General features: G+C 39.3%; 1 protein-coding gene and 1 non-coding gene across 3 annotated transcripts in view; one reads left to right on the top strand and one right to left on the bottom strand.

Annotated features, from left to right (window-relative positions):
• Positions 1 to 21002, top strand: part of pde4ba (phosphodiesterase 4B, cAMP-specific a) — a 629074-nt gene that overhangs the window by 368482 nt on the left and 239590 nt on the right. The window lies entirely within an intron of this gene.
• LOC122554817 (U6 spliceosomal RNA) lies at positions 7956 to 8062 on the bottom strand. Its single transcript, XR_006313100.2, has one exon. It is a non-coding gene; the product is annotated as a U6 spliceosomal RNA (small nuclear RNA).

The following is a 21002-nucleotide window of genomic DNA, read 5'->3' as shown; positions in this document are numbered from 1 at the left end:
TCGGCTGGTACAGGTGCTAGAGGTTTCCATCCCATACCAAGGAGCATAGCATTTTATCACTAATAGGCAAAGAAAATCTTCACCCAAATTGCTATTTTATTTCAAACATCATACAAGATACTCGCTTGTCTCCAAAAAGACCTTACTGCTTGGTTACCATTGCTTATTTCTTTTTCTGATTGCTGACCAAATTGATTCACACACTACCTTCAATATAATTGGGAACTAAATTGAACAGATCCAAAAACAAGAACAGGAATCAAAATATATGATTAATCTGCACCTGTTGATTGAAATGCAGGCAGCAAGCCAACTTCATGCTGCCTGCTTATTATAATGATTTCTGCATGGAGCTTGTACAAAACCTGTTGTTTGGCTGTTTCTAACTGTAACGTCTTGGCACCAGTTAAAGCTAGCACACATCCCTTAAATGGAAAGGGCATTTTAGCTGGAGCAGGCTACTGCTTCTGGTAACTTGAGGTATTTGATATCTCTGCTAATATGTAATTTTGGATGAGAGCTTTTCATGCAGTTCCATACCCCCAGTCCTCCTTTGTATCTGTTTTATCTTGGGCCTATCAAATAATTAGTGGCAGAGGATACATCAAAGTAGAGTATCTACAGAAGAGATATTGTTCTTATGTGATCAGGTTTATTGTATAATAGCAATAAGTACAGCTACGTTTGGTTAAATGTAATTACTATGGCCTTAGGAGACTGGTGCAATCTCATCTGCTCTTTCCAAAAGCAAGAGTAGAATTACTAGTTCCACCCACAGACTGTGTATAGCATAAGTATAATGAGTGGAGCCAATGCACCAAAATTTTGAATAAAAGCAAAGTACTATACATGCTGGAAATTGGAAACAAACTCAGAATGCTGTAGAAACTCAACATGTCTGGCAGCATCTCTGGTGAGAGAAAAAGTTGATGTTCAAGTCTGATATAGCTCTTCTTTAGAACTGTGTTGATTTGTAGAAGCGGGCTGTGTGGAGTTGGGTTCTATGAGGTGGGAAGCTATGGAGGGGAGATCTTCAAAAAAGATGAGATCCATGACAGTCCTAGAAACTATAACCTAATGTTCCATGGTGGTGTCATGATCTGCAGGTAGGTGGGCAGATATATCTGAGAATTTGGGCTCAGCTTCTGCCAAGTAGCAATCAACTTGCCAGATGATAATGACAGAATCCTTATTGGCAGATTTCGTAAGGTTCGGGTTCGACCTAAAGGAAAGGGGTGCAAAAACTTCAGAAGGAGATGAGCAGAGAAATTAAGGCAACCAATTTTGTGCTTTAGGGAGAGGCTGAATAGGCTGGGGCTGTTTTCCCTGGAATGTTGGAGGCCGAGGGGTGACCTTATAGACTTTTTATAAAGTTAAGAGGGGCATAGATAGAGTAAATAGACAAGGTCTTTTCCCTGGGGTGGGGGGAGTCTAGTGGGAGAACTAGAGGTTTAGGGTGAGGGGGGGGAAAAGATTTGAAAGGGAGCTAAGGAACAACTTTTTCATGCAAAGGGTAGTGTGTGTATGGAATGAGCTACCAGAGGAAGTAATGGAGGCTGGTACAATTAGAACATTTAAAAGGTATCTGGATGGGTACCTGAGTAAGTAGGGTTAAAAGGGATGTGGGCCAAGTGCTGGGAAATGGGACTAGATTAATTTAGGATATCTGGTCAGCATGGACAGGTTGGACCAAAAAGATCTGTTTCTGTGCTGTACATTTCTATGACTCAACATCAGAAGATCTCTATAAAGAGAATCAGGTGTGCCCAACAGGCCAGAGGAAGAGTCCAGGTGGAGAGAATTAGAGATGGATGAAACTGTCTGTCCGGTTAGTAGAGGACTCTTATCCAAAGAAATGGGCACAGAAGTGAAGACAGCAGAAATGTTCAACATTTCATGCCCAAAATTCATTAAGGTAGAGGACAAAAGGGCTAAAGCCAAGTCATTTGCTGACCACAGATCATTCAACATCACAGAGGGGAAGATCAAAAGGTGTGGTGAATGCACAACAAGAGGTGGGATTAGATGAAGGCATAGAGTTGGAGGGAAGGGGAAAGGTAGAAGGATCTAGAGGGATTTCAGTACCCTTGAGTTTTTGAAGGTTACATTTCAGATCAGAGTTGATAGTCCTAGAAACTACAACCTAATGTTCCATGGTGGTGTCATGATCCAGGGGTAGATGGGAAGTTATGTCTGAGTGTTAGAGTTTAATGCTAACTCTGTTTCTCTCTCCACTAATGCTGCCAGACCTGCTAGGTTTATCTTGCATTCAGTGTTTGTAACATGAATTTTAATCCCTGCTGAACTATTAATTTATATAACTCCATCCATGTAACATTTTCCCATAGTTAACCAAATATGTAGTCATGTATTTAACAATATTATGTTTAACACTACCCATCTTCCCAACTCCTCCCAATGGAGTCTGACTTGACAACTCTGGGCATCTTTTTCACAGAATGCACACTCTGCAGAATTTGAAAAATAGTAGGTCTATTGCTTGAGGTCTGTTTTCCCCTAGCTCTGATCTGTGGATCATTTCTCCACTGGAGGATCTATTATCTCCCAGCTATCCTTCCAAGAGGAGGTCATTCTTTATAGATGTTGCTGGCCTGTTACCTTACATGTAGGTATGGAGATGTACAGCACGGATAGATTTTTACTTTTGAATTCCTCCCACTGATGCCTCGCTAACTTTGCTTGAAGTTGCTATTTTTTGTCACATCAACATTCACCATCTATTTCCATTCTAGTGACCAGCAGCAACTTACTATGTTCCCATTATATATGGATATAAATTCAGCTTGAGTTTTTTTGTTTACGTTGGAATGCTGACAAAAAGCACAAAGGTAAGATAAATATGTGCACACACTGACACACAAATATAAATTAATATGCATGTCATCATACCAAAAAGTACTTTTTTAGAAATTTATCTTTCTAAACTGATCATTCACAAAGCCTAGTTTTGTTCTTGTATGTAGCCAGTGGTACTTTTAGTAGTAGTATTTGATATAATTGCATCTAGTATTCTCAGTTTCTTCACCCAATCCATTGTATTTAATATGTGTTCAACTATAACATTATTTACTTAGTTGTCTTTGATCTGTGTTCACTTGTGCTTTTTGCTACAAAATGTATATTTGTACAAAATTCAGATTTTCAGTGCACTTTTCCGTTCACGTTAACATCAGAGAGAACCCACAGAAAGAAAAGACGAGTTCAACAAAAATATTCTGTCCAGATCCCCTGCTTCGGCAAATATTTGTGAACCCTTTCCTGCAAATCTGGCATTTTTCCTGGGAATCACCCAAGCAATTATTTAATAAATGAACAACACAATACGTTATCAGAAATAACAACACGTTACACCATAGTGGTCTTATAGTATTTAATTTTGAGATTTAAATTTGGGCAAACTGAAATAGCCTTTTCTTTTTAAGAACTAACAGTAATGTTTCAATTCTATAGATAAATAGCAGATCTTCAATCCATAGTTCTAGTTGTTACACCTTTCTCATGTAGCTTTCCCAGGTGGACTGACAGATGATAGATCTCAAAACCTTCCTTTCTAAGGAGAATTTTCTTGTTGTGTTAGAACTATAAAGACAAAAAATGGAAAATTTATAGACCGATTAGCCTAACCTCGGTTGTAGGTTAAATTCTAGAATCTATCTTTAAGAATGAGACTTCTAAATTCTTGGAAGTGCAGGGTCAGATTAGAAAACGGTCAGCATAAATTTATAAGGGTAAGTCGTGCCTGACAAACATGTTAGAATTCTTTGAAGAGGTAACAAGTAGGTGAGATCAGGGAAACCCAGTGGATGTTATCTACCTAGACTTCCAAAAGGCCTTTGATAAGGTGACTCACAGGAGGCTGCTGAGTAAGGTGAGGACCCATGGTGTTTGAGGTGAGCTGCTGGCATGGTTGAGGATTGGCTGTCCGCCAGAAGGCAGAGAGTTAGGATAAAAGGTTCTTTTTTTTTTGGAATGGCAGCTAGTGACAAGTGGTGTCCTGCAGGGTTCAGTGTTGGGGCCTCAGCTGTCCACTTTATATATTAATGATCTGGATGAAGGGACTGGGGGCATTCTGGCAAAGTTCGGCGATGATACAAAATTGGGTGGACAGGCAGGTAGTTCTGAGGAGGTGCGGAGGCTGCAGAAAGATTTAGACAGTTTAGGAGAGTGGTCCAAGAAATGGCTGATGAAATTCAACGTGAGCAAATGTGAGGTCCTGCACTTTGGTAAAAAGAATACAAGCATGGTCTATTTTCTAAACAGTGAGAAAATTCGTAAAGCTAAAGTACAAAGGGATCTGGGAGTGCTAGTCCAGGTTTTTCTAAAGGTTGACTTGCAGGCTGAGTCCATGGTTAAGAAAGCAAATGTAATGTCACTTATCTCAAGAGGGTTGGAATGTAAAAGCAGCAATGTGCTACTGAGAATTTATAAAGCTTTGGTTAGGCCCCATTTAGAATACCGTGTCCAATTCTGGGCCCCACACCTCAAAGGACAGACTGGCACCGGTGTGTGTCCAGCGGAGATTCACATGGATGATTCCTGGAATGGTAGGCCTAACGTACGATGAATGGCTGAGGATTCATTAGAGTTCAGAAGGTTGAGGGGAGATCTCATAGAAACTTACAAGATAATTCATGGTTTAGAAAGGGTGGATGCTGGGAATTTGTTTTCATCAGGTGGGGATACTAGAACCCGTGGGCACAGCCTTAGAATTAGAGGGGGTCAATTTAAAATGGAAATGAGACATTTCTTCAGCCAGAGTGTGGTGGGCCTGTGGAATTCATTGCCACGGAGTGCAGTGGAGGCTGGAACATTGAATGTCTTCAAGGCAGAGATTGATAAATTCTTGATGTCGTAAGGATTTAAGGGCTATGGGGAGAGTGTGGGTAAGTGGAATTGAAATGCCCATCAGCCATGATTAAATGGCAGAGTGGACTCAATGGGCTGAATGGCCTTACTTCCAATCCTGTGTCTTATGGCCTAAATCAGTTCAACTTTAGGGAAGCAGTACTGTTTTCATATGCTGCAATAATGCACTAAATTTAAACTCTTTTTTTTAGAAAAACTGCAGAATATTAGTAAAATATGTACTGATCTGGAATCAAAGCCTCCAGTGTATCTATGCAACTATTCCAACTATTGGTATTTCAAAGCAACACTGTATAAATTTGCACTTTACTCCCGACAGACTGGAGGATGAACCAGCTGCCTTAGCAAATGAGTAGACGGTAATGGAAATAAAGAGGTTTATCCCTTTGGTACAGCAACTATCCTAGCCTATTATTAATTTCATTTTGAATTTTCTTTCATGTATTTCCCTTTTCTGAGCTGCTTATTCCAAACATTCATTTTTAAGCAATATATTTTAATTTACTTCTCATTAATTTTATTACACCTTGTGCTCCTGGAGTAAGACATTTTCAAAGGGAAAAACTTGGGATTCATGTCATTTATATTTTATATAGATAGAAGATTTACATATATACTAATTAGGTAATCTCCTGTTTTTATAAGATGTATTCTACCGTTCTGTCTCATTACAGTGGACTGCATTGGTGCTGCCAGTTGTCCCATTCAGCATCAAGTCTTGCATGAATAATTTCCTTCAGCTTAGAATTTGAGAGACTTAGATTTTGACCATTGTCAGATTTCAGATGGCAGGTCAGGAGACCCAGTCAACTTTGAACCTCATGCCTTCATACCATAGGGACAGCAGATTGCAGAAGATAAAGAAGCATCTTGGGCAACCACAATATCAGAACTACCCCTGACAATTAAAGCTTATCTCTTTCATTGTACCACCAATGGCTGCTGTTTTGTTCATTGGTTTACTAAAATGGCTTCAGATTTCACTATCTTTAAATCCTCATGTGATCCTCAGCTGTAACTCTACCATATGTTACCCAAACTTGTTCATTTTATTACATGTATTTTTGAACCTAATAAGATATTTACATTCAGGATTAATTACAAATGTAAATTGCTGTTGCATTTCTCTCTAAACAATATAATTCAATCTATCATCTTCTCTGTTTCTATTTTATCATTTTTAATGACCGGAATTGAACACCAGATGTGGAATCTTGGAGGGACTTGAACAATGTGGACAGTTGAGAAATGTGACATAAGTCCATTGCTTATCTCAATAGGGAGCAAGTCTTGTAGGCAAGTTCTGCTTGTTAATGCAATGTTTATTTTATGAAATGCAAGTTGACTGTTAAGGCAGATTACCTCTTGCTAATGACCTACTACCTGCACATCTCATCCCATTAATAAGCAGCTCTCCATCCTACCATCTGTCACAAGCAAACGAGAAGCTGTAAAGTTTTGACATAAAAGTGAGAGGGGATGCCAGTCACTTCAGTTTGCTGTTTGTTCCACAGGATGTCTATGCTGGACACCAGGTACCGACATCTCAGAGCACATTCCAAGAGCACCTGCCCCATCACTCTACATTCATGAATATGTACCAGCCTTTAAGTACCCTTATGGCACATTTACGATTTGCTTACAGGACACTTGGGCACTTCATTGGCTGAACTGGTGTTTATTATTTTAATGCTGCAACAAAGACACTTTGTGCTCATGAACTGGACCAGGCTGCATCTCCTGCCTGAGCTTTTGCTGTCATAGTACTCACTCATTCTGAGTCTTTGTGAATGCGTGCAGCATTCCTATCTTACTATTTTTGCACCTTGTCCCTTAGCCATGGATACCAGTCCCACAGTACTGCCTCATTGAGAAGTGAGCAAAAGTGAGGACCGCAGATGCCATTCCTGATGAAGGGCTTTTGCCCGAAACGTCGATTTTGCTGCTGCTCAGATGCTGCCTGACTTGCTGTCATTTTCCAGCACCACTCTGATCTCATTGAGAAGTGAGTATAGTATCAGAAGTAGTGAACGTAAGGTAGCAGTGACAAGATTGTGGGATTTGTACGCAGAGGGGAGGAAGGTCATTGGTGTTCTTCATTGTTAGTCATCCTCCAAGAGGTTGAGACTGCACTGACCTGGTGCGACCTTGAATAAGATGTTCTTGTGTTGTGGAATCCTGGTGGTCTTAGGAGAAGATGGTGACCCACCCTTGGATCCTGAAGTACTTGCCGCCAAAGCAGGGTTCCAAATTTCCTCTGTCTGCCATGTATGGGGCAAATTTCAGGAACCAGGCAGCTCTGGGCTAACAGCTCTTGCCTGTTTGCACAACCTTTTAAAGGTCTTTTAAAAATGACACCACACCTTTTCTGGGATGTTTGAGCAAACGCAAGTTGTTCCAGTCTTAGGATATGTTCCAAAATATAGCAAAAGGTCCAAAGTGGGGTAATTTAGGAGGCAAGTTTGGTAAGATGCTGCAAAAGATCTTGCTGGGCCTTGCAGAGAGAAACTGATCAGAAAAAACTGTTGACACTCTGGCAAATAAAGTGAGATTTAACCCCGTATTCCAAAAGTGGTAGAACTGATTTGTTTTAAAGCTTTTATAAAACATAGTAGCTTTCTTCTATAACGTTCTGGGTTTGTATCCTACATTTTATTAACTATTTTTGATTGCTTTGACACATCGACTAGATAAGACAAGTTATTATCCATGGACTCCATTCTCATACTTAATGTCACAAAGTTGTTTTCTCTGATATGTAATGATTCACAAAGTTTACATTAAGTTTCACTTGTATTAGGCCTGTCCAATTATTAAAGCTCAATCTTTCTGAAATTTTTAACACAGCCAATAATGATTTCCCTATTGTAACCTTATTTGGAAGTTTTAATTCAGTTGATTTTGACATCCATTATATTTGTATAGACTAGTAAAAATAGGACCAAGATCTCTTGGGCACTTAGTGCTGTTATTACATACCTCTGGTACAGGTGGGGCTTTAATCTGGGCTAACTGGCTCAGAGATAGGGACTACTACTGCATCTCACAAGCCTCTAAAAATCATTTCTTTAATGTTATAATGCTTCATAAATCTGTGTGTCATTCTTACACGTGGGTCATGCTAATCCTGTCTGTATCATTCCAGTTTTAGTGTATGTGCTGTCAAAACAAGCACAATATGCTTTCTTCTTCTTTCAACAATGTTCAGCTGCAACAAGTCTACTAGTGCTATTTAGAGAAATTGTGAATTATCTACAGGTTAGTGTTTGAATTATCATTCCCCAGGCTTGGTACTATCTCATTCATGGAAGTTTCAAAAGTTGATTGGATTTGTTGCTTCTCTTGAGCCATTATGAAGCTTGTTTTACATTCAGTGAATTACTTTTGAATATAGTCTCTGTGGTACTGCAGGAAAGTCAACAGCCAATTTGTACACAACAGTGGGTTAATGGCCAGATAATCTGTTTATTGAATGTTGATAGAGGGATTAATATTCATCAGGTCACTGGGGAACCTGCCAATTCTGGCTTTTATTCTGCCTCAACAGTGTCATGGGATGTTTTATATCCACAAAGATGCTAAACAAATATAAGACTATCAAATTTCAGCTGCCTTAAAAGTTTTTTAAGAAAAGTGATGCCCAGTGACTCATGGATGGTCATTTTAAATCTCTCTCAAACCACTGATTTTTGATGTCACCCTTGTACCATCCTCATCTGGCACCCTATACCTCCCATCCATCAAGCAAGCTCCCCTTCCAGTGCCATAACATTGCATTTACCTTTATGTATTTAAGGTCAGCTGTCAAAGTGGGTTGTCAGGACCTTTTTACATTTCAGAATATGGCAGCTGACTGACTACTGTGGAAAGGGGACATGGTATGCTTCATCTGATAGTTCTGCACTACAAAAGAATTGTCAGAATCAAAGTACAGATCCACATTTCTGTGGGAGCCCTGAGCAGAAACTCCTCTCAGAAATGACCAGCTCCCTTCTTTCATTTTTACCAAAAAGGGCTGGAGTTGCAATCTGTGTAAGCTTGCCATTCCACAGAATATCCAATCCATTATTGCAACTAAAAGAATCAATCAGTTGATAATCCTCTACCAACACCCAAACTCAACAGATAGTACCAATGTGTAAGAGTGATACATAATAACTACCGATCTTTATTCAATAAAGCATTGCAGATGATTTCAGAAGGCAAATGGAGTATCAAGATTTATCCTATGTCCTTTTTATTAGTGTTTGTTCAGGTTGCGTTACCTACAACAGACTTTATCTTATTCAGGAATGCATTCAATTAAGATTTGTCAGATAATATGAAAAAGAATTTGAGACATCAGTCATGTGCAATGCAGACAAATGAGATCCTGCATATTGCTCAGAAGAACTTTGAAGGACAATATAAAATAAGTGGTACAATTCTAAGAAGGTACAGGAGCAGAGGGATCTGAGTGTATTTGTGCATAGATCATTGAAGATGGCAGGACAGGTGGTGAGAAAAGTTAAAGAATACAGTGTTCTTGGCTTTATTAATAGGAGCTTAGAGTACAATAGCAATGATCTGATGTTGAACTTTTAGAAGACACTTGTTAGATCTCAGCTAGAGTATTGTGTACACCTGGGGGTACCACAGTATCAGAAAGATGTGAATGCATTGGAGAGAAGATCAATTATGAGGCTCTATTGAAGGAAGTGGCACTGTCTCCCTGAAGAGAAGGCTGAGAGGATGTTTGGTAGAGATTTTTAAAATCATGAGTGGGCTGCATGGAGTATATCAGGAGAAGCTGTTCCCACTCATTTTAAAAAAAAATGAGGGGGCCTAGATTTAAAGTGATGTGCAAATGAAACCAGCATAGAGGAAAAAAAGTCTTTCACATTGTGAGTAGTTAAGGTATGGAATGCCATACCTGGAAATCTAGTAGAAGTAGGTTCAATTGAGGCATTCAAGATGGATTTTGTTTCTGATTTACAGCATCCGCTGTTCTTTCCATTTTTATTCAAGATGGATGATTATTTGGATAGAAAAGCTCTCCCCAGGGATATGGGGGAAAAGGCAGGAGGAGTTAGAATCAGTGCAAGGATGATGGGTCAAGTTGCATCCTTTTGTGCCTTAATAATTCTGTGAATTCAATCTGGCAGTTATCGACATCAGGTGCTTGCCAGAGCACATGTGGATTTGGAGTAAAGACTGTGCAAATAGTTTCCTTTTAAAGGAGATGGAAACTAATAAGCATCTAAAATAGTTTGAACGAAAGAGTTTATTTTAAAGCCATCATTGATGCATTAGCAACACAGCTTCCATGAAACAACCATAAAAATTTTAAGCTGTGTCCGGCAAACATGTTTAAGGGGGTTGTAAATCCTATAGGGATGTACGGAAATTGTTGGAGCAACATTTTCGATAATATATTTTTATATTGAAAGCAACTATGTTGCTTTTATTCAGCATCACCTTGATGCTGTTGGCCATGGATCTTCTGCCCTATTTTTGCCTTCTCGGTTTCATGATAGTGACCCTCCAGAATATTTACAATTCAACTCTACACTGGCAAAGCTTCGCAAAATTGCTTGGATTATTTTCACATACAATACAGAATGTTTATTGATCTTTAAAATCTGATCATTGAAATTGTTCTTAAAGGTATGCAGAACAAAATGACAAGTATAACATTGAAAATAATGTTGTGTAATTTCTACTGCAATACGTTCTACTTGGAAAATAATATGCTAAATAACTTCAAGGTGAATGGACTTTTTGAGAAAAAAAAACTACAAGAGATACCATTTTCCTTTTGTGTGGATTAACAATTTCCAGTTCAAACTATTAGATATCCCTGTGCCTACTGAGTTGCACGACAGGGTATGTTGAGTAAACTGCATGTGACATGAGACATGCTTGCTGTGCTACTTTTATACTTCTGGTTAGAATCCAAAATTCTGCTGGACTATGTTACAGAACATTCTTACTTCAAAAAGAAAGTAAAAGTAACAATAATAAACTTCATAACTGAAAATCAGAAAGAGTGAATGCTTAATTACCATTCCTTGGTATATTTGCAATAGATTACTAGTAATATATAGAGAAATTTCAAACCTGAACATATTCATCTACTATCAATGCAGTTGAAACCAGAGAGAAGTCAATAGATCTGGATATTTGTGTATTTATGAAGGATGGATAATTAAATTTGCTTTCTGTTTCAGTAAGGGAAGTACAGTATTTGCCAAGGTAAAGGAAACATTAATAGGTTTAAGTTTTTTTTATCCGTGCTTGTTTAAATAAGGAACGATGATTGCAAAAGATCTCTAAGAGGTGCATATTGCTATCTGCAATTATCTTCATCTTCATTTCGTTTTAACAGTGAACAGGTCGCTGTACTTTAGCAAGAAGCTTACCAAATATTTTTTGAAAGAAGCAGGCTTTGAAAGATGTGTCTCCTTCTACTTTGAACTGAACATTTCCCCTTTTTATTAGTCAAGCTGGCCTGAAGTCTGAAAAGGAATCAATCCTCCATAGTTATTCCTGTACAGTATTTTCACAATGAAAATGGGAGAGAATTGGAGCCAGAATTTCCAAAACTAATCACAAATTTAGGCAAATTGAAGCAGTACTATTGCATTATTTTGCAAGAAGATGGTAAGCCCATCTGCTGTCATCCTCCCAAGCCGATATACCCTCTGATGGAGAAAAGTAAAATCTCAGTTTGACAGCATGATTGAAAGCTTGGTCTTAATGCCGGTGGCAACCAATATAATGATGCTTGGACTAGTAACAGTTCCCAAAATAAATTGAGAACTGAGATTGTGTATCAATTTCACTCAGTTAATAGTCATATGGAAAATCCATCCTCTTTCATTCATCAATGATAGATTGGCAACAAGCAAATTTTTCACAGAACAGGAAGCCAAAAAGATACCCTTATACCGATGGTCAAGATTGCTGAATACATTTACTGCATCATTTCAGGTAGTATTGCTTCTACTGTTTCCCATTTGGAATCAACTCTGTACCAGAAAGTTTCAAAAGGCCAGTGTCTAGAATGCTGGAAGACTGATGATAGACAGATGAAATCCCTGTGCATGGTAAAACACAGAAATAACAAGATGAGAGGGTTAGGGCTGTGTTGATGGCCTTGTAGAATGTGGGCTCAACACCAAATGAGAGAAACTAATTCTTTAGAACTTAAGGACACCTTACCTTAAGTATCACAGTATCTCCAAGGAAGACATGAAGCATAAGTGAATTTCTGGCATAAGTTTAGCATGTACTTCATCATGGTTTGTTCCCAACTTAGTTGATTACTTAACCCGTAATGGATCTTTTGAAAGAAGGTCATCAGTAGTATTGGCATCAGCAATATTTTTTTAAAAAACTTCTAAAGAGAAGTTACTTTTTTTTAAAAAACCAACATTCACAATAAAGTGGATGAATTAGTCACACAAATATCCAGGGACATTCAGTGTTTAGAATGTACAGACTGAGGAAAACATGATGGGATAGTACCTCTAGTTAAAGAAGATATTAGCACAGTGATGAAAGGTATTTACGTCTGGGGAATGGGTATCTGCATGGTTAGAGCTTAGAAGCACCAAGAGACAGAAAACAATACTGGGGGTTATGTATATAGACCCCTGAACTATAATAGTAATGTTGGATAAGGTACTAAACAGGAAATTAGACACAAGCAATAAAGGTACAGCTGTAATTATGTGAATTTTAATCTACATATAGATTAAGCAAATCAAATCAGTAACAATACCAAACAGGAGACATTTCTGGACAGCGTATGAGATGGTTTCTGGATCAATACATTGAATAGTCAATGAAACAAGAGTTCATCATAAGATCATTCACGGTATTATGTAATGACAAAGTTATAGAAGACAAACTAACTGTCCAAGGCTCCTGGAGGGGTGGGGGGGGGGTAGGTAGGGGAAGCTGGGGAGGAAGTAACCTGGATGTTGGTTTGCTCACTGAGCTGGAAGGTTCATTTCCAGACATTTCGTCACCCTACTAGGTAACATCATCTGTGGACTTCCGGATGAGGCACTGCTGATGATTTCTGCTGTTTTACATGTTTGGGTTTCTTTGGGTTGGTGATGCCATTTCCTGTGACGATGTAATTTCCTGTTCTTTTTCTCATGTGTGAGAATTCCTAGAAGCATGGCATTCCAACCGGAAGTCTATCAACAAACACATCAAGTTAGACCCCATCTACCACCCCTTGAGAAAAAGAACAGGAAATGACGTCACAGGAAATTACATCACCAACCCAAAGAAACCCAAACATGTAAATAGAAAACAGAAATCATCAGTGCTTCGCCTGGAGGCCCACTGAAGATGTTACCTGGTAGGGTGATGAAATGTTTGGAAATAAACCTTCCAGCTCTGCAAGCAAACCTACATCCAGAACCTCAACCTGAGCTACAAATCTTCTCAAAACTCATTAGGGCAAGTAACCGTTACGTCGTCGTCATGTAGGATGAAGAGTAACACAGTTGATTTGGGAAAACTAGAGTCATGAATCTAAACAGAGGAATCTATGACTGTGAATTGTTTGTGATAAATTGGAGAGTATTACTTAAAGGGATGACAGTAGATAGGCAATGATAAGCATTCAAAGTGTGCAGTGAGGAAATACTCGTTCCTGTCTGTCAGAAAGAAAGCAGGAAAAATGACATAACCATGGGAACAATGGAAATTGTGAATAGCACTAGATCTAAGGAGAGGTGTATAAATTAGCCAAAAGGAGCTTAGAGCTGAGGATTGGGAGCAGTTTAGATTTCAGCAAAGGAAGACAAAGGCATTGGACTTAAGAGGGGAAAAGTAGAATATGAAAGTAAGCTTGCAGGGCACATACAGAAAGATTGTAAAAGAGTATGTAGCTATTTGAGGAGAAAGAGGTTAATGAAGACAAATGCAGGTCCTTTAAAATCAAACAGGGGACATTTATAATTGGGAATAAAGATAGGAAGCGAATTAAAAACATAGTTTGGTTCTGCATCCTCAAAGGAGGACCGAAATAGCATGCCAAAAATGTTGGGGAACACAACTTTTACTGAGAGGGGGCAAAATATCCATATTTGTTAGGAAAGTGTGTTGGGGAAATTGGTCATTATCTTTTAAGATGTTATAAACTTGAACAATTTCTATGGATTGGAGGGTAGTTACTGTAACCTCACTATTTTGAAAGAGAAAAACGAGGTAGAGAGAAAACAAGGAATCACTGGTTAGCTTGACATCATTAGGGAAAATGCTAGAGTCCATTATAAAAGATTTGATAGTAGAGCACTTGGAAAACCGTGTCAGGATTGGACAAAGTCAACATGGTTTAATAAAATGGAAATAATGCTTGACAAATCTATTGGAATTTTACTAGGATGTAATTAGTAGTGTTAAGGTGTTGGGGGTTGCTGGGATCAATGGATGTGGTTTATTGGACTTTCAGAAGGTGTTTGATAAAGTTCCACATAAGGGATTAGCATGAAAACTAAAGGACATGGGACTGGGGGTATTGTGTTGACATAGAGGATTGGCTGACAGAAAACAAAACAGGATTAAACGGGTCATTTTTATCATTAGCAGCTCGTGACAAGTGGGATACGAGAGCGATTGATATTTAGACCCCGGCTATTCATTTTATATATTAATGATTTAAATGAGGCAACTAAATGTAATATTTCCAAGTTTGCAGATAACTCAAAGCTGGGTGGAAGGTTGAACTGTGAGGAAGTAGTAGTGTGGTACAACTATTCCTGTGATAGTAAACACCATCACACCTGTGGTAACACAAACAAGTCAGACTTATACATTAAGTCACTATTCCAAACTGTCAGGTTGAATTCGGGGTGAGGAAAGGTGGTGATAATATTAAGCATAACATAGCTTTTGTGATTAATAATGTAAGAATGTAAATATTCACTTGTCACTATATCAGCTAGCAGATTGGCCTTAAAGTTTTCCTTATGATTTTCTGCTATTACAATTGACCTTTTCTAGATTTATAATGGTCTCTTATACAATAATTTATTATAACCTTATTTAGGAGTCTCGCTAATTTTCTGTGAGATTTTCTGTTGCATGCTATTGTTTGTTGAGTCATTTTAACCTGAATTATTTTCTCATGAACAGTTCACACAGCACATCACTGTTTTCCATAGTGCTTTCTTTAGCATTCATAATCCTAAAACAGATTCACAATAATGCTTTCTTTCAAAAGGAATTTGCTTTGATTCTGTTAATGCTTTTTTGAATCAAATATTTTCAGAAATCTTAATGATTCCTTCAGAAATTTGCAACTATTCTCCCCTCCTACAGATTTGCTACAGTGCTCCTGTCTCCTGCTTAGTGTTTTTTCTCCTCTGTATTTTTAAGAAACCTTGGTGATTGGCTGTAATCCAAAGTTCCTTGTGGTGTGATTCAGTAGCTTCCTCTTCTAATGAGAATCACGATTCACACCAACACAACAAGCATTTGTTGTGGTGTGCCTAATATTCTCAACAATTGTGTATCTTGATGTAGGTTTTCCACATGCTGTCTTCTCACAGTAGTCACTGTCACATTTCTGATGTTTACTGGATGTCAGTAATATATTATCACAATTTACTTCTTTTGGGTTGTTTTCTCAGTGTTTTTTACACTTAGACACCAGTGTAGTGTTGAGTTTTTGTTATAGAAGGTTAATTCTTTTGTTCTCAACAAGATAATCAACAGATCAGATAGAAGCTGTGGATTCTGCCATGTTCAGTTGTGAATGGGTGTGTATACTTACACAACCAACTGAAGGAAGAGGCTGCACAAACATGTCAGCCTTCATATTGGTTCACCCAGCATATCTAGATAAGTCGAGGCTGAACATTGGTAACCCTGTTGTGGTTCTGTTCGCCGAGCTGGAAGTTTTTGTTGCAAACGTTTCGTCCCCTGGCTAGGCGACATCATCAGTGCTTGGGAGCCTCCTGCGAAGCGCTTCTTTGATGTTTCCTCCGGTGTTTATAGTGGTCTGTCCCTGCCGCTTCCGGTTGTCAGTTTCAGCTGTCCGCTGTAGTGGTTGGTATATTGGGTCCAGGTCGATGTGTTTGTTGCCCACACTCAGACAACAAGCAACATGAATTCGACTGGGACAACACTACTATCATAGGGCAAGCCAGACAGAGAACAGCCAGGGAATTCCTAGAGGCATGGCATTCATCCACAAACTCCATCAACAAACACATCGACCTGGACCCAATATACCAACCACTACAGCGGACAGCTGAAACTGACAACCGGAAGCGGCAGGGCCAGACCACTATAAACACCTGAGGAAACATCAAAGAAGCGCTTCGCAGGAGGCTCCCAAGCACTGATGATGTCGCCTAGCCAGGGGACGAAACGTTTGCAACAAAAACTTCCAGCTCGACGAACAGAACCACAACAACGAGCACCCGAGCTACAAATCTTCGCACATTGGTAACCCTCTTCAGCTAGAATGGCAGAGTTGATGATCCATCTTGCCCACATCCCAAGGGCCCCAATTTGAGAGGTCACTTGACTCCAGATCTTTTTACAGCCTTAGGTCAATCATGACCAAAAAGAACTGAATTTTAAAGATAAGTTGAGAATAACTGCTATTGACATTAAGGCAGCCTTTTGACCAACTATGGCCTCCAATAAAACTAAAGCTAGAGGATTTGTGGGTAAATACTCCATTAGTTCAGTCATGCCTTGCATAGAGGATGATTGTTGGAGGCCAAGCATCTCCAGTAAAGATATTTCTGCCGGAGTTCCTCAAGCTCGTATCTGACACTCAGTTATCTTATCTTTCCCATTCCCAAGGGAGGTCAGTGTAAAGTCAGAATTGGAGATGCTTGTTGATGTTTGCACATTATTTAATATATTTCCTCAGATACTAAAGCAATCCATGTCTGCATGCAGATGATTAAAAGTGAATGGAAGACTGTGCATACACCAATTGACCATCATGCACCATTAATAAAGGATTAGAGCTAAAAGAAAACCATTTATCTGTCTGTCATCACCACAGGAAATGACATCACCAACCCAGTCGGTGATCTAGACTGGTGCAACTGACCTTTTGCCTTTCCCACAAAGAATGTTTGTCTTGCCTTGCCCCGTTATTTGTTTATCTGTTTATATGTATATGGGAATTTTATTAAAGGAGCAAAGTTTGTTATAAAGTCATAAATTAGCAATTTTTTTTACCATTGCTTAAAAGCAATTTTATTGCAGTAAGATTTTTGTCAATTGAAAAAAGACTTGGTGTGCATATTCATTTAACCTTCGTTAGACAGTTAAATCAAATTGGGCAGTTTGGTGGTTTAATCACAATTCGTGGCACATTGGCTCAGTGCCAGGGACCTGGGTTTGACCGTCTGTGTAGAATTTGCACATTCTCCCCATGTCTCCCAAAATCCAAAGATGTGCGATTTAGGGAAATTGGCCATGCTAAATTGCCCAGAGTGTTCAGGGATGTGTATGTTAGGTACATTAGTCGGGGGTAAATGTTGAGCAATAGGTTTGGGTAGGATACTCTTCGGAGGATCTGTGTGGATCTGTTGGGCTGAAGGGCCTGTTCCCATACTGTAGAGATTCTATGAAATGTGTGGCAACCTGGAGAATAGTAGGGTTTGATTTCTAGTGCACTACGCCAGTGAGTCACAACATCAATCCAAAGAATATCCAGGAATGTGCATAATCTTGTCAAAATGTTTGTATCCATAGGTTTTAATCAAAGGTAATGTAACTGACCATCAAAGCAATTTAGATATAATGGAGCAGAACTTTGCATGCTAAATAAATACTGTGGCAAACACCTAAGACCATAAGATAAAGGAGCAGAATTAGGCCATTCAGCCCATTGAGTCTGCCCCACCAATCAGTCATGGTTATAAGCTTATCAACCCTGTTCTTCTGCCTTCACACCATAACCCTTGAAGCCCTTACTAATCAAGAACCTATTTATCTCTGTCTTAAATAGACTCAATGACTTGGCTTCCACAGCCTTCTGGGGCAATGAATTACACAGATTAACCACCCTTTGTGTGAATAAATTCCTTCTCATCTCCGTTCTAAAGGGTCATCTCGTTACTCTGAGGCTGTACCATTGAGTCCTAGTCTCTCCCACTATTGGAAACATTATCTTCATGTCCAGTCTAACCAGGCCTCTCAGTATTCTATAAATTTCATTCAGGTCCCCCCTTTCATCCCTCTAAACTCAACTGAGTACAGACCTAGAGTCATCAACCACTCCTCACATGATAAACACTTCATCCCTTGGGTCATTCTTGTAAACTTCCTCTGTATCCCCTCCTTAGATATGGGGCCCAAAACTGTTCACAATATTGCAAATACGGTCTGACAGGAACATTATACAGCCTCAGCAGTGCACTTCTGCTCTTGTATTCTGGCCCTCTTGAAATGAATGCCAATCTTGCATTTGCCTTGCTCACCACCAACTGAACCTGCATGTTAACTTTTAGAGAATCCTGAACTAGGACTCCCAAATCCCTTTGTCCTTCAGCTTTCTGAAGCCTTTCTCCATTTAGAAAATAGACTACACATCATCTTCCGACCAAAGTGCATATCCTCACGCTTTCCGACATTCCATCCACCACATCTTTGTTCACTATCCTAACTTGTTCAAATCCTTCTGCAGCCTCCTCACTTCCTCAACACTAGTTGTCCCTCCACCTGTCTTTGTGCCATCTGCAAATTTAACATGTCCTCCGATGCTTTGTCTAGATCATTAATGCATAATGTGAATACTGACCCCTGTGGAATTCCACGAGTCACCGACTGAAAAAGACCTTTTTATCCCTACTCTCTCTCTTCTGCCAGTTAGCCAGTGGCCTATTAATTGCCAGGACCTTGCACCGAATGCGATTGGCTCTTAACTTAATTAGCAGCTTCCTAAGTGGTACTTTGTCTAAGGCTTTCTGGAAATAGAAATAGATCACGCCCATTGGCTCTCCTTTGTCTAACTTGCTTGTTACTTCCTCAGAGAATTCTAACAGATTTGTCGGCTGCGAATTTCCTTTGATGAAGCCATCTGACTCAGTCGTTTTTTACCGTGCGCTTTCAAGTACTCCATAATCTCATGCTTAATAACAGACTCAAATCTTGCCAACAGGTTCCTGTCTTCTGCCTCCCTCCCCTCTTAAAGAGGTGTTATGTGAACCTTTTTCCAGTTATCTGGGCCCCGTTCAGAAATAATTCAGGTCGTCAGGAAGATCACCACCAAGCCTTTTACAATCTCCTCAGCTAGCACCTTCAAAAGTCTGGGGTGAGTGTCTCTTGTGGCATCTGGTTCAACAGGTGCCATGGTGGGTCAGTGGTTAGCACTGTTGCCTTATACCGCAAGGGACTCTGGTTTGATTCCAACCTTGGATGACTGGCTGTGTGGAGTTTGCATGTTCTGTGTCTGCATAGGCTTCTGTCAAGTGCTTCGGTTTCCTTCCACAGTCCAAAGGTATGCAGATTAGGTGAATTGGCCAAGCTAAATTGATTTGCCATTGTCAAAGCTGTTCAACAAGGAACTATAATTAAAGTGATGCAATTCATAACTAACCTTAGTTTATCCTGGTGGGCTTCTATATTCTCTATACATTGCTGATTCTTTTTTTGTTGTATTATCCTAGTGTACTTTGTATGTTATCATCTGCCTGTATTGCATGCAAAACAAAATGTTTTACTGTAACTAGGTACATGTGACAGTAATAAATCCAATCAACTATGAAGTAAGGATATCCTTCCCTTCCCTAAAGGGCAATAGTGAACCTGATGGATTTTTGTGACAATCATAGTTTTGTGGTTTCATTTGCTGAGCCTAGCTTTCAGTTGGATTTTTCTATTAATTAAGTTTAAATTCCACCTGCAGCTAAGGTGAGATTTGAGCCAGAGTCCTCTGACCATTAACTGGGGTTTTCTGGATTACTAATTCTGTGACGTTACCGCTACACCATCTCCCAAAAGGCACCTTGATGTCACTTCACCTTGTCATGAGGCTGCAAAAGGGATCAAAATCATATGACATTGCAAACCTTCCTGTGATCTTACATACTGTCTCATTAGTATATCGCAGTCAGACTCAAAACGCATGACACTGCCCTCTGGGCTGCTGCTGGCAAGCTAAATAACTCATCATTCCTCTGTTTGATTTGCCATTGTCAAGGCTGTCCAACAAGGAACTATAATTAAAGTAATGCAATTCATAACTAACCTTAGTTATCCTGGTGGGCTTCTGTATTCTCTATATATTGCTGATTCTGGCTGAGACCAGTACAGGTGATTTCTAACCAGCATACAACAGAACAATAAGATGATAATGAAACTAATTAAATGCCATAATAAAGTTTAATCACACTTACAAAGGATGCTTCAGCATTGACATGAACATATATGCATCTTATAACTCTTAACTTGCTTTCTTAGTGCTCACTCATTTATCACTTACTTGAAGGTTGCCAGCCTCAGTCTGCTTCATATTTCTTAGTGCACACTGACTTTAGCACTGAGATAAAGATTGCCAGCTTCTATGTGGGCCTAATTGCTTACTTAGCACACAAGGTCTTTAGTGCTTAGTTACAGGCTGCCAGCTTCTATGGCTTGTATGGCTTTCTTAGCACACAAGGTCTCCAGCTCCATTACAGGGTGACAGCATCTGTAATTTAGCTTTTTTTTAGTGCAGTGGGTGAGGCAGGAAGCTTATGTTGGTGGAGATCACTGAACAGTCAATCTATCAATCAGATGGGGTGGACATGTCTCTGCACGATGTCATGCTGCATCAAAGTCTCAGTTGCAGCATGTACCTGCAGCTTACAAGAAAAAATAATTTCATGTGCTTCAAGTAAATGGTGTTATGGAAAAATGGAAGGGAAAATTCTTCAGCAGGGTGAAAGTAGATTGCAATTAGTCAGGAGTGTTGCCACTGTTGGTCAAGGGGCTCACCATGTCCCTGTTCACTTAACGTCTCAGTTGCATAATTAATGAAGTGAAAAGCAGAAGGTTGCATGAAAAAATACATCCCAGGCCAAGGAGGACCAAGTCATTCATTATGTACTTTGCTTTCTGTCACCCTCCTTGTTGAATTATAGTGTTACATCAGTGATTTT

This window comes from Chiloscyllium plagiosum, unplaced genomic scaffold (genome assembly GCF_037043375.1).
Source record: "Chiloscyllium plagiosum isolate Xiang-an unplaced genomic scaffold, Cpla_swu_hap1 HiC_scaffold_9, whole genome shotgun sequence".
Taxonomy (NCBI): Eukaryota; Metazoa; Chordata; class Chondrichthyes; order Orectolobiformes; family Hemiscylliidae; genus Chiloscyllium; species Chiloscyllium plagiosum.
This window is presented reverse-complemented; position numbering and strand designations above follow the sequence as displayed.